This window comes from Mya arenaria, chromosome 9 (assembly GCF_026914265.1).
Source record: "Mya arenaria isolate MELC-2E11 chromosome 9, ASM2691426v1".
Classification (NCBI taxonomy): domain Eukaryota; kingdom Metazoa; phylum Mollusca; class Bivalvia; order Myida; family Myidae; genus Mya; species Mya arenaria.
This window is the reverse complement of record NC_069130.1, coordinates 14,729,138-14,740,264: the sequence shown is the minus strand read 5'-3', so window position 1 is coordinate 14,740,264 and position 11,127 is coordinate 14,729,138. Positions and strand designations below refer to the sequence as shown.

The 11,127-nt window shown below is 34.7% G+C and overlaps 1 protein-coding gene across 2 annotated transcripts in view; it reads left to right on the top strand.

Moving 5' to 3' along the window:
- The first annotated feature begins 3,348 nt into the window (after positions 1-3,348).
- The window catches only part of LOC128246596 (uncharacterized), a 58,176-nt gene continuing 50,397 nt past the window's right edge, over positions 3,349-11,127 (top strand). The window contains exon 1 of one of the 2 annotated variants that reach the window (XM_052964868.1): positions 3,349-3,583. The gene's annotated coding sequence lies outside the window, so the exon portion shown is untranslated. The remainder of the gene's footprint in view (positions 3,584-11,127) is intronic. The other variant, XM_052964863.1, reaches the window with a different exon arrangement.

The window sequence follows — 11,127 nt, the reverse complement described above, 5'->3', positions numbered from 1 at the left end:
TGGTCCAGATAAAAGAAAATAGATTCCAAGTCTTAGCTCAGACTGAAGTGGCAAAACTGCAAAAATCTGCATTTCATTGTAACATTCCTTCTAGTGAAATTTGAAGAATATCAGTACAGTCAAACCCCATTGGCTCGATCAAACTCCCAGGGACCAGGGAAAATGCCTCGAGCCTCGAAAAATTTGAGCCTGAAGCAGGATTTTTTACCTTCAGTATAAAGAAATCGGTCCTTTACTTCTATTTTGAGCCAACGAGGAATTCGAGCCAACTGGATTCGACTGTACTATTCTAAATTGCGCAATTACCTATGTTTTTTTTTGTTAAATGAATAGAATAAAAATGATTCTTTGAAATTTAATAAAAATGCTTTTCTGAATGTGAGTCTTAGACCTGAGATTGTTTTACTCATAACCCTAGATCTTGAAAATAAAATGGGGCATATGCTTGGATTTATATAAGAAAATATTGGAATTTATACGGAAACTTTTAAGTACAAAGATCATGAATAAATCCTATTTACATTTATTACATTCATGACTAAAAACCATTTTCAGGTGTTAAAGTGTAAAGTAAAAATGTAGTTATCAAAGTGCTTACTGTGACTTTCGTGAATGACTGGTTTGTGAAGAATATATAAGATACAACTTGAGTAGGGATAACAATATTTCGTTCCAAACAGTTTATTATTCCTGTATTCGATCATAGAAGAAATACTGCTGTGGGGATTCAACAAGGATGAGCAGTGATGTGGGCGATTTTTCAGAATCGGCAGTGTGCACGATTCCACTTCAGTTACCACGGTGATTGGAAACAGCCTGGTAGACTGGCTACAAAATTCTTAAAGGTTGATTTAATGTTCATTTCTGTAATCAAAAATGCAAAAATGTATCACTTGATTGCCAAATTGGCTTTTTAAGTCTGTGCAAAATGTTTTTTGAAGGATCAGTTTTTTTGGAATAATCAGATTCAAAGGCCCATTAAAGCTGCCCTCTCACAGATTGAACGTTTTGACAACTTTTTTATTTTTTGTCTTGGAACCAGCCAATTTGTGCATGGAAACCAGTTATATAAGACTGCTTACTAAAAATTAGATCTAAGATTTTTATATTTAAGCTCAAAAATTGATGTTTTATGAATTTTTCTTACACCGTTAGTAACGGTTTAAGCCATAAATTTTCGAACGGAAATATGAAAATCTGCGAACTGATATTTTGTCAGCAATCTTTGGTTTCCAGATATCTACGCAAAAATTTTGCTCTTTCCAAGACAAAAAATGAAAAAGTTGTAAAAACAGTATATCTATGAGAGTGCAGCTTTAAGGTAAAATCTGAAGGCTTGATACACTAGATTTCTGACAATCCTAAACCTTCAGCGTTTAACTAAGGGCTTATAAATGGATTTCACGTAGACTGGGCTTTTCAGTTACTTCGTCCTTCAGAAAAAGGAGATAATAGTTCAGTTATACACAACCCATGTAGTTTGTGATGAGGCCAATATAAATTAATTTATCAATTATTTTAGCTCACCAGAGCAAGAAGTGCTCAAGATGAGCTATTGTGATCAGTCTTTGTCCATCGTCCGTCCGTCCGTCCGTCCGTCCGTCCACAATTGCTTAAAAAACATCTCCTCAGAAACTACCTGGCCAAATTCAATGAAACTTCACAGGAAGCTTCCTTGGGTGTCCCTCTACAAAAATACAACAAGGGGTCACGATTGATTAACAACAACAACAAAATGGCCGACTTTCTGTTTTGCTTTAAAAAGCATCTCCTCCGAAACTATTAGTCCAAATTCAATGAAACTTTACAGGAAACTTCCTCATAATGGTGACCCTCTACAAATATACAACAAGGGGTCACGATTGATCAACAACAACAGGAACAACAACAAAATGGCTGACTTCCTGTTTTGCTTTAAAAAAACATCTCCTCTGAAGCTCCACTCCAAATTCAATGAAACTTTACAGGAAGCTTCCTCATAATGGTGACTCTCTAGAAAAATACAACAAGGGGTCACGATTGATCAACAACAACAACAACATCAACAAAATGGCCAACTTCCTGTTTTGCTAAAAATGAAAAAAACATCTCTTCTAAAACTACTAGTCCAAATTCAATGAAACTGTACAGGAAGCTTCCTTGGGTGACCCTCTACAAAAATACAACAAGAGGTCACAATTGATCAACAACAACAACAAAATGGCTGACATTCTGTTTTGTTTTAAAAAACATCTCCTCTGAAATTACCCGTTTAAATTCAATGAAACTTTACAGGAAGCTTCCTTAGGTGACCCTCTACAAAAAATGCAACAAGGGGTCACGATTGATCAACAACAACAACAACAAAATGGCTGACTTCCTGTTTTGCTTTAAAAAAACATCTCTGAAACTACCAGTCCAAATTCAATGAAACTTTACAGGAAGCTTCCTTGGTTTACCTTTTACTAAAATACAACAAGGGGTTGCGATTAATGAACAACAACAACAATCTGGCAAACTTCCTGTTTTGCTTTAAAAAACATCTCCTCTGAAACTACCAGGCCAAATTCACTGAAACTTTACAGGAAGCTTCATTGCATGACCCCCTACAAAAATACAACAAGGCATTGAGATTCATCCACAACAACAACAAAATGGCCGACTTACTGTTTTGCTTTAAAAAAAAATCTCTGAAACTACCAGGCCAAATACAATGAAACATTACAGGTAGATTCTTCACTTGACCCTTTACAAATAAAAAAACATGGCATTGTCATCAGTAAAGAAACATTTAAATTGCAACATTTTTATTAATGCTTTATCAGAGTTTGCTTAGGTGAGCGTTTTAGCGCCATCATGGCCCTCTTGTTTGAGTAGATACACTTTAAGGGGCGGCCAAAAAAATAGACATTGACAGGGAAGTTATTTATTTGGATGCCAATATCAAAAAAAGTCCTGGGTGAAAATTTTCAAAATATTTAAATTCAACATTTTGTAACTTGAATTTTTTTAATAAAACTTTACCACTAATATGTATTTGTTATCAATGATAGACGGCTTACCTTAACTCAAACAATAGCAAAAGTATTTCAATGGATAAAATAAATAAAACAAAATTTCAAAAACCCTGCTTGTCCCACTAAACAATAAACTGGGCCCTCCAATATTTTTGTAGGTGAGATTTTGTAATTTGCGATCCATGTTATTCCCGAGTCCATTTGCAGGGAGAATTAATCACACTCTGTGAGGCAGCCAGTGGCATCGAGCCGAGAATTTAGTGGAATTTCCAGCTCACTGCTTCGCCAAGCTCTCTGATATTACTTGGAAATTTGTTGTGCTTCTTTGAACACTGGATAAAGATTTTCTCCATGATTCTGGACTGTATTACGACTTTTCTTTTAATTGACTTTGAAGGAGGATCATATCGATGGATGTTCACACTGACTGGATTTTTTTCTAGAGGCCTGGGTTCTGAAGTTTATTCTGGAGAATTTATGTGAAATGTGCCGCTCAGTTTCATGTGAAGGAATTCAGCTGTGCATAGTTAACCAAGCAGAAAGGCTATTCTGGTTTCTTGCTGCAGAATTTTAGTTTTAGTATTCTGGTAAGGATTTTTTTCTGTTACACATGTTTGAACATTGTTTTTCAAAGAAATATCTGCAGCTTTGCAATCATCTTGTCACATTTTATAAAGAAAGAATGCCTTTTGCATAATTATATTTAAAAATTTCTGCAAATTTATAATTGCTGAAACTTCAGTTCAGTTTTTATTGCGCAGCATTTCCGAATCATATGAAATTTCCTCAAATTAATTGAAATGCACGAGAAATTTTCTCTGCTCCCATTATTTTTATCTGTCTTGGTATTTCTTGGAAATCCCTGGAAGCCATTTTCTCGGGAGAGCTTATCCGTTTCTCGTCTGAAATATCACGATTTCGCTCGATTGATTTCTCATCGTCGCTCAACGTCAACGATGCATACTGCCTTGGCTTAATTTACCAATATCCATAGAACTATAGAACTAGTTGTGTCTTCATGGGGAGAGAAAAAAATTGATGATTTTCAGAAAGTTTTGTCAGTTGTCATGGAAACAGAAATGTTTGTCGACAGGTAATTACTTAGCGCTTTCTGGAAGTCTCAGGTGGGGAGAAAAACTGAGTGGATGCAATTACATGCTGCAATGATTTCTAGAGTTAACTGGATTGAAATTATTTACCTCAGTCCAAGTCCTGTAAAGGTTTTTAGCTTCTTTCTTTTCCTAGGAATAAAAGTCGATGTATTGTCACAGCCTTAATTGTTGTCGCTGTTGGCATCATCATCAGATTTGTTGTGGATTTCATCAAGCGTTGTTGTGCAAAAATTAAAATAATGGCCATAAATAAAAACCTTTTTCAGATAATTTTATTGAATTTAAAATTAAATCAGATAAATAGCAAGGCCCATAACCCTTGCTTTAATATTTGTCAAGTGATGCGCTTTGTTTGAATGAAAACAACAACAGACAAGCATTCATTTGTTAAAATAGCCCTGAAAACACAGTGTGAAGGGTGTGTGTGTGTGTGTGTATGTGAGCTTATTTATACTCGCACTCCGGCAAGGCCTATTCGCTGAGTGATTGTCAGTCATTTTGGTTGCGGAGAATTATTAAATGCACATACAGAATGTAACCCTGGTTAAAGCTACTCTGGTTTTTTAGTGTGCACTAGTGTATAGCACTGTCACATGAGACCTCCATTTAACGTCCCTCCAGGAACGTGATAAGCATTTTTTAGTAGTGTGGGGGGAATCCAACTTGCGACCCCTGGATTTACAGTCAAGTGTGTAAAAATACCACTGGACTATGTATTAGCCATGTTAAGAGGGTGGTATATTGGAGTCACCATATATTTCATTGGTTGGTCAGTTGGCTTGCTGTTGGCAATAGTTTGTGGAGTATACTACTCCGACACATTTCGACACATATAACTCTGATATTACTGAGGTACATATTTAACCACCATGATGGGTATATGTGTCACATTGTGGACTAAGGCCATCTTGTCTAATTAAGTCAAGTGTCCTTGTAAATGTTTTTTATACTTTTGGATATATTAGAAGTTTCGGAGCGAACTTCTTCAACATTTAAAAAAAAAATAGAATTGACTAGCGCTTTACCAACAAACAATTAAGGCTTTTGAAGGAGCTGGCATAGATGAACCCAAATATGTTACTCCCTCCATAGAATGGCCTTGTAACCAACCTTGTAATGTGTTTCGGTGTCTGTCAACAACGTTATGAGGAACTATTTCTTTTGGGATTTACTTTCATTATGAAAGGTTTTTGCAACATCAACAAGATTCGCATTTTGCATAGTGTAAAACTTAAAATTTCAATATCAGTAAATTTGCAAAGTGCACTTTAACAAACCAAAGACTGTTTAGGGAATAGTGTTTTATCTATATTAATTATCAGGCAAAGCTATTGAAAATGATTCAAAGCTCATGGTCTCTTTGAAGAACCAAAGATAAGAGATGGGTTTAACTAGATAATTTTGTTGTGTTTTTGGAAACTAATCCATATCAGCCCATTCAATAGCATCATATTTGAAGTCAGGTTCCGTTTCTTTAAAATGCTAGATTATCTTCTCTTTTTTTATAGCTATATCTCTTCTTTAATATCTCCATGATATGATAAATATCGTTCTGTGTCAAGGCAGTGTGTGCCTAGGGTGGGAATGTTGAAATGACATATTGACGAATTAGATGGTGGGGAAAAAAAAGTAAATCCTGGTTTACTGCTAGTGATGTAACCAATTATTAAAACCCATCCTATATTATTCCATTTACTTTACAGAATATACACCATGGGAAAATACACATAGACTATAGCGAAACTTTGTAATGCATGAATTATTCATTTATTTCTCGGCAATTTCAGTTTTTAGTAATTGGGTCTCATTTAAGCCTTAATTTCTCAAGACTTTTTAAGCTTAAGTTCCTTAACAGGCTTAAGTACCTTATTTCAGCTTAGTTCAATTAGCAAAATACATATTTCAATTTGATTTAATATTTCAATTGATTTAATAAATAAAAAAAAGTTTTATTATGTTTATCATAAATATAATTCATATTTGCATGAAGTTTATAAACTCTTACTGAAGTAACTTTTACGCAAATTATAGAAAAAACACCCCCCCCCCCCGACACACACTATGCTTTGTCTCGTTGTGTACTGTGGGCAATTTGGCTACAAAAATCTCTCGTAATCATGAATAATTAATGAGGCAGTTTCCACAAAGAACCAGATGCATTACGGTTAAAAAATATTCTGGAGATTGCAGGAGTTGAACTGGGTCCCTCATCTCAGTACAATAATATTTGGAAGAAGTCAAGACCACATGGTCACAGAGACTACTGACTTAGTATAGTTATTGAACAATATTTGAGTATAACATGCTAATTCATTGGAAGAAGGGTTGTCCCTCCTGCCTCATGCATATTCATTAAACCAAGATTTTGCGAGTCAATTGTCCCATGGTATGTATGAAGTAAAATGGAAAAAAGTATGTGGGGAAATCTTGGCTTGAGACGCAATGAATCAAACGTCTGCATTCATCCTCATTAATGATTCATAGGTACGAGGTTACTGTAGTTAATTTGCCTGAGGGTATTCAGTGGAGTTATGCCTTATAAGCCTACGTAACACATGTAGGATATGTGACCATGCACATTTAATTTGCCTTCATTCATTTGGGTTCTTTTATTGACTATGCACTAGCGGATCCAGGGGGGGGGGGGGGGGGGCACCTTGACTAGTCTTCTCCCCTCCTCCTTAATTGTCCAAGTTGATATATTTAATTTTAATATTGAAGAAAAAAGTAATAAAATATGCCGTAATAAAATACACCCAAAATGAACATTTTAAGACTAGTAGCTGAAGACACCCACCCCCCTTTTTACTTTAAAAACAAATTTCGGTTCTGCGGCAGGGGTGCATTAGTCTCTAGTTACGCCCCTAAGTTACATCAAATCTAGGGTCCACCCCTGCCATACAAGACCAATGTCTTTTTTATTAAGAAATGTTTACAACTTCAATACCATGAAGCTGTCTGTTGAATAATTTTTATGGTGTAATTAAAGAATGGTATGGGAAAACATCTTGAAGAATTAGTCTTAAACCATAGTTGATCATTGGAAATAATCGATCAATCCATTTTGATCAATTTTCGATTTAATATATAATAAATAAAAAAAACAGTTCGTGTTCAAAGAGATTTAAAAGATTCAAAAAAGAAATTAGCAATAAATTCACATGAAAGCACCTTATCATGTTGTATTTGTGTCATTTGGAAATAATAATTCAATGATAAGCATCAAGTTTTAGCTGATAACAGAATAAGTATATACTTTTGTCCTCCATATATTTTAGACTACATTAGAGAAAGACACAGCAATAAATAATTGCAAGATTATGCAATCCAATATCGAAAACATCAATCGGCAACTTAATCATCATTTTATCCCAAATATTTCTTAAATACAAAGTATGGAAAAATGAACTTACTTCCTGGTTTCTTAAGTAACATGGGGAGTCTAGTTTTACTTCCTGTCTCAGAGTTTTTTACAAACATTGTACATGCCACATCCCCCATGAATTTTTGTCCACGTGGAATAGAAAAACCCTATATATTCTTCTTAATTGACCTTAATTTTGTGCACCAGTGAATTGTAACCACCCCATGCATTTGGCACTGCGTGGTCAACTGTAAGGTAAAAACACTGACCATTTTCCCCCATTATACCCCTGGACCGGGGGGGGGGGGGGGGGCGTTGTTACAATTGACTTGTGCATTATCCCCCCCCCCCTATCCCCCCGTTTTGGAGCTTAATTGGATTATCGATTGATCGATTGATGGTGTGCTTAAACAACACTCCTTCACATTGTGTCAAAAACATTTACCAGTTGTGAACAAAAAAGCATTGGCGTCATTGTCAAGTGGTCTACACTTTTTTGTATGGATCTCTCAGGGATTCCTCCTTTTCAACTTTGGGATCCGTCCCTAAAAGCAGGGATCCCTTCCAAAATTAACATTACATACCGGTACAAATTAATTAAAAGAACAGCCAGTAGCCAGATGAACACTACATTATTTATTTCTTAAAATCGAACAACATATCAATGGCCTTACTTCAAGATGCCGAAGCTGCATTTTTTCGAGATTTTTGCATTAGTAAAATCATAGTGGCGAGCCGCACCTAACAGCAAAATGCTGTGTAAATAGTCCAATGAGAAAATGGTGTTGCATCATGTGACCAAAATGTCGGGCAACCATTGCACATCTAACAGATAAGCGAAAATGCCAAACCTCAGAAATTGTAACTAAAAAAAATTGTCACTTTTAAAAAAAATGTGTGAACAAATTACAACGATTAAAAACTCAAGACGGTGCTACTGAAAATGTGGGATTTTGTAGCTTCAACATTTGGAAGTGAGGTCATCTATATTGTGAGCTTCCTTTTGAAGACTGAGAGCCATATCTTGCAATGCATCCATAACATCTTCATGAGTGAGGTTGTCAACCTTTTCTCGGCAGTCTTAGACTTTTTGGCGGGAGGCTAAGTGTTTCCTTCAGGATTGATAAAAGGCTTGGTATTTTTTTTTTGAAAAAGGACACATAAAAGCGGGTCAATTTTCATAATGTATCTTAAGGGTACCCTGGTTTAATCATAATATCAGTTCTGCAGTGATATTTATATTGATTATTAGAGTTAGACAGGCTTAAAAGCATCTGTATAAACCATTAGGAAAGCAAGATTTTTTTAAACCTGTCTATAAAAAGCCCATACTGTTTGAAAGAAGGAAAAATTTAACTATTGATACAAATTCTTTGCTGAACTGAACCGTAAGCCTCAATATATTCACATTCACCTTAATTTCATATCCTAGATAATATTAGATATAAATTATAGGGATGGCAACAAGTACCTGAGTACTCGATCAATCATCTGAGTACCCGAGTACCAAATCACTACTCGAGTAATTTCACCAAAAACAAGATTTACAGAAAGTAAGTATCATATCTGGCGCGTTTCAAAAAATATAATTTACGGTCCCTCTAATCCCCACTGTGTACACAGTTGACCGTAATAAATTAATTGAGGCTTGTTGTGGGATTCACAAACTGTCAACAAAGGGCCCTAATTTGCAAATAGCACTGATGTCAATTAGCAATGTTCTGATAGCGGTACATCTCCGACAATATTGTATTGTTTACCAATAAGAGAGTTTTTACCAAACAATGGACGTTGATGAGCGAATTAGTAAAGACTGTTACATGCAATGATTCCTGAATGGGCATATTTTTGCAATGATTATCACAATAATTGGTGGATATATCTTAATTCAGGAATTATAAATATAAATAATGTAAACAACAATATTTCAGTATGAAAAACTGTCATTTTGAAAAAAAAAATCAAAGAGTAAACAACTAAACAATTTATAAATCATTTTCGTTTATTGTAATTCTGAATGTTGTTCATTACTGAGTGTAGTCTCGATCATTGAGACGCTCGAATATGACCCGAGTTTTACTTTCAAATCATATTGTAGTACACATGTATGTTTAAAATGAAATTAAAAGGTCAAATTAAAAGCATGAAACGCAATTTGTTTTGTTTTATTGATGTTTTCTGTTAAGGTACATTATGACAGTCTTATTTAAAGATGAAAATGGCCAATATTACGACCAGCGCACAAATTATATGAACGATACATGTATACATGAAGTTGTCTTTCCTTAAACCAATTCAAGTTATCCGAGTAATCGTGTACCCGAGTACTCGATCGAAAGATTGTCCGAGTACTTGAGTACCAATTTTACTACTCCTTGCCATCCCTAATAATTTATAATTAAAACCATTTCATCAGAGTTGCAAAAGTGTACTTGTTTTTAAGCTCCTTTTATTGCAATGTCAAATTGTTTTCTTCCTAAAAACCATCTTAAATGAAGAAAAATACAAAGACAACCAAATATATATAAATACTGAAAACAATCAGAATTGCCTTTAAGGGACTAGACACCAGATGGTTCCAAAATTGGCAAAATAGAGTATTTCCTCAAAACAAGCCTAGAATTGTCAAATTTATGAGCTATAGTATGAGGGCGTTAATACATCATTTTACATGATTCCAAGAATAAAGTGTCGCTGTCTCAGCTGAATTGACCCATTTAATAATAGCACATAATGGTTTCCCAGTTTGTACTGTGTATATTAAGCATGTGAACGTCACAGTTTTAGTACATATATACCGACACTATTTTGATGTAAAGCCCCCTTAATACAAGTACTTTTAAAAAGTCATCAAGTGCAGGGGCAAATGTTATTTTGGTATGATTGGGATAGGGTATGAATGTCACATTCAGCTCTGTTTTTTATAATTACTAGGCTTTGGTTAAAAAAGATATTAATTGCCAACATTAAAAACAAAATGGCATGCTCTTAATAAAAAGATAGTAAACGTTACATATTATTAATGCCTGGACACGCCACTAACATGATTTCACATTGACGGCAATCAAGTCAAGAAAAAGATAGGGAAATTTAAGATACTCCCTCAAAACAGGTTGTGAAAAACAGAGTCTGGTTTCCTGATGTAAGGACAGCTGTACCCTGATGGGGAAACAGCATAATCGTAGTACAAATGGCGGACCTTTCAGCTTATACAATCATTATTCTTTTGGGTATAGGCCTCTAGAAACATACGTTTAAAAAAACGAGGGGAGCGTATACTCCAGGTAGGCAAATATATTACGAATACAGTGATATTAACCTACTTAGGCTGGTCAAAATATCCTTCTTAAAATACGAAAAAAAAAACTCAAAGATTCCACCAATTTGTTCCGCACTGAACATTTCCATCACTTAAAATTATACAAAAATAATTGACGTTAGACCCCTTGAATTGAATGAAATACCACATAAAAATTTCATTTTATAAATATACCTTTTTCAGTCTTCCAGCATTCATCACAGTCATAAAATAACATGTTTTTGCAAGAATGCTTCACAAGAAAGTATTGTTTGGAATAGTTATTGATTTTTAAGGAGTAAAAATAGGAGCGGTCAATCTGCTTGAAAAAAATATGTTAAATATGATTTTAATTTT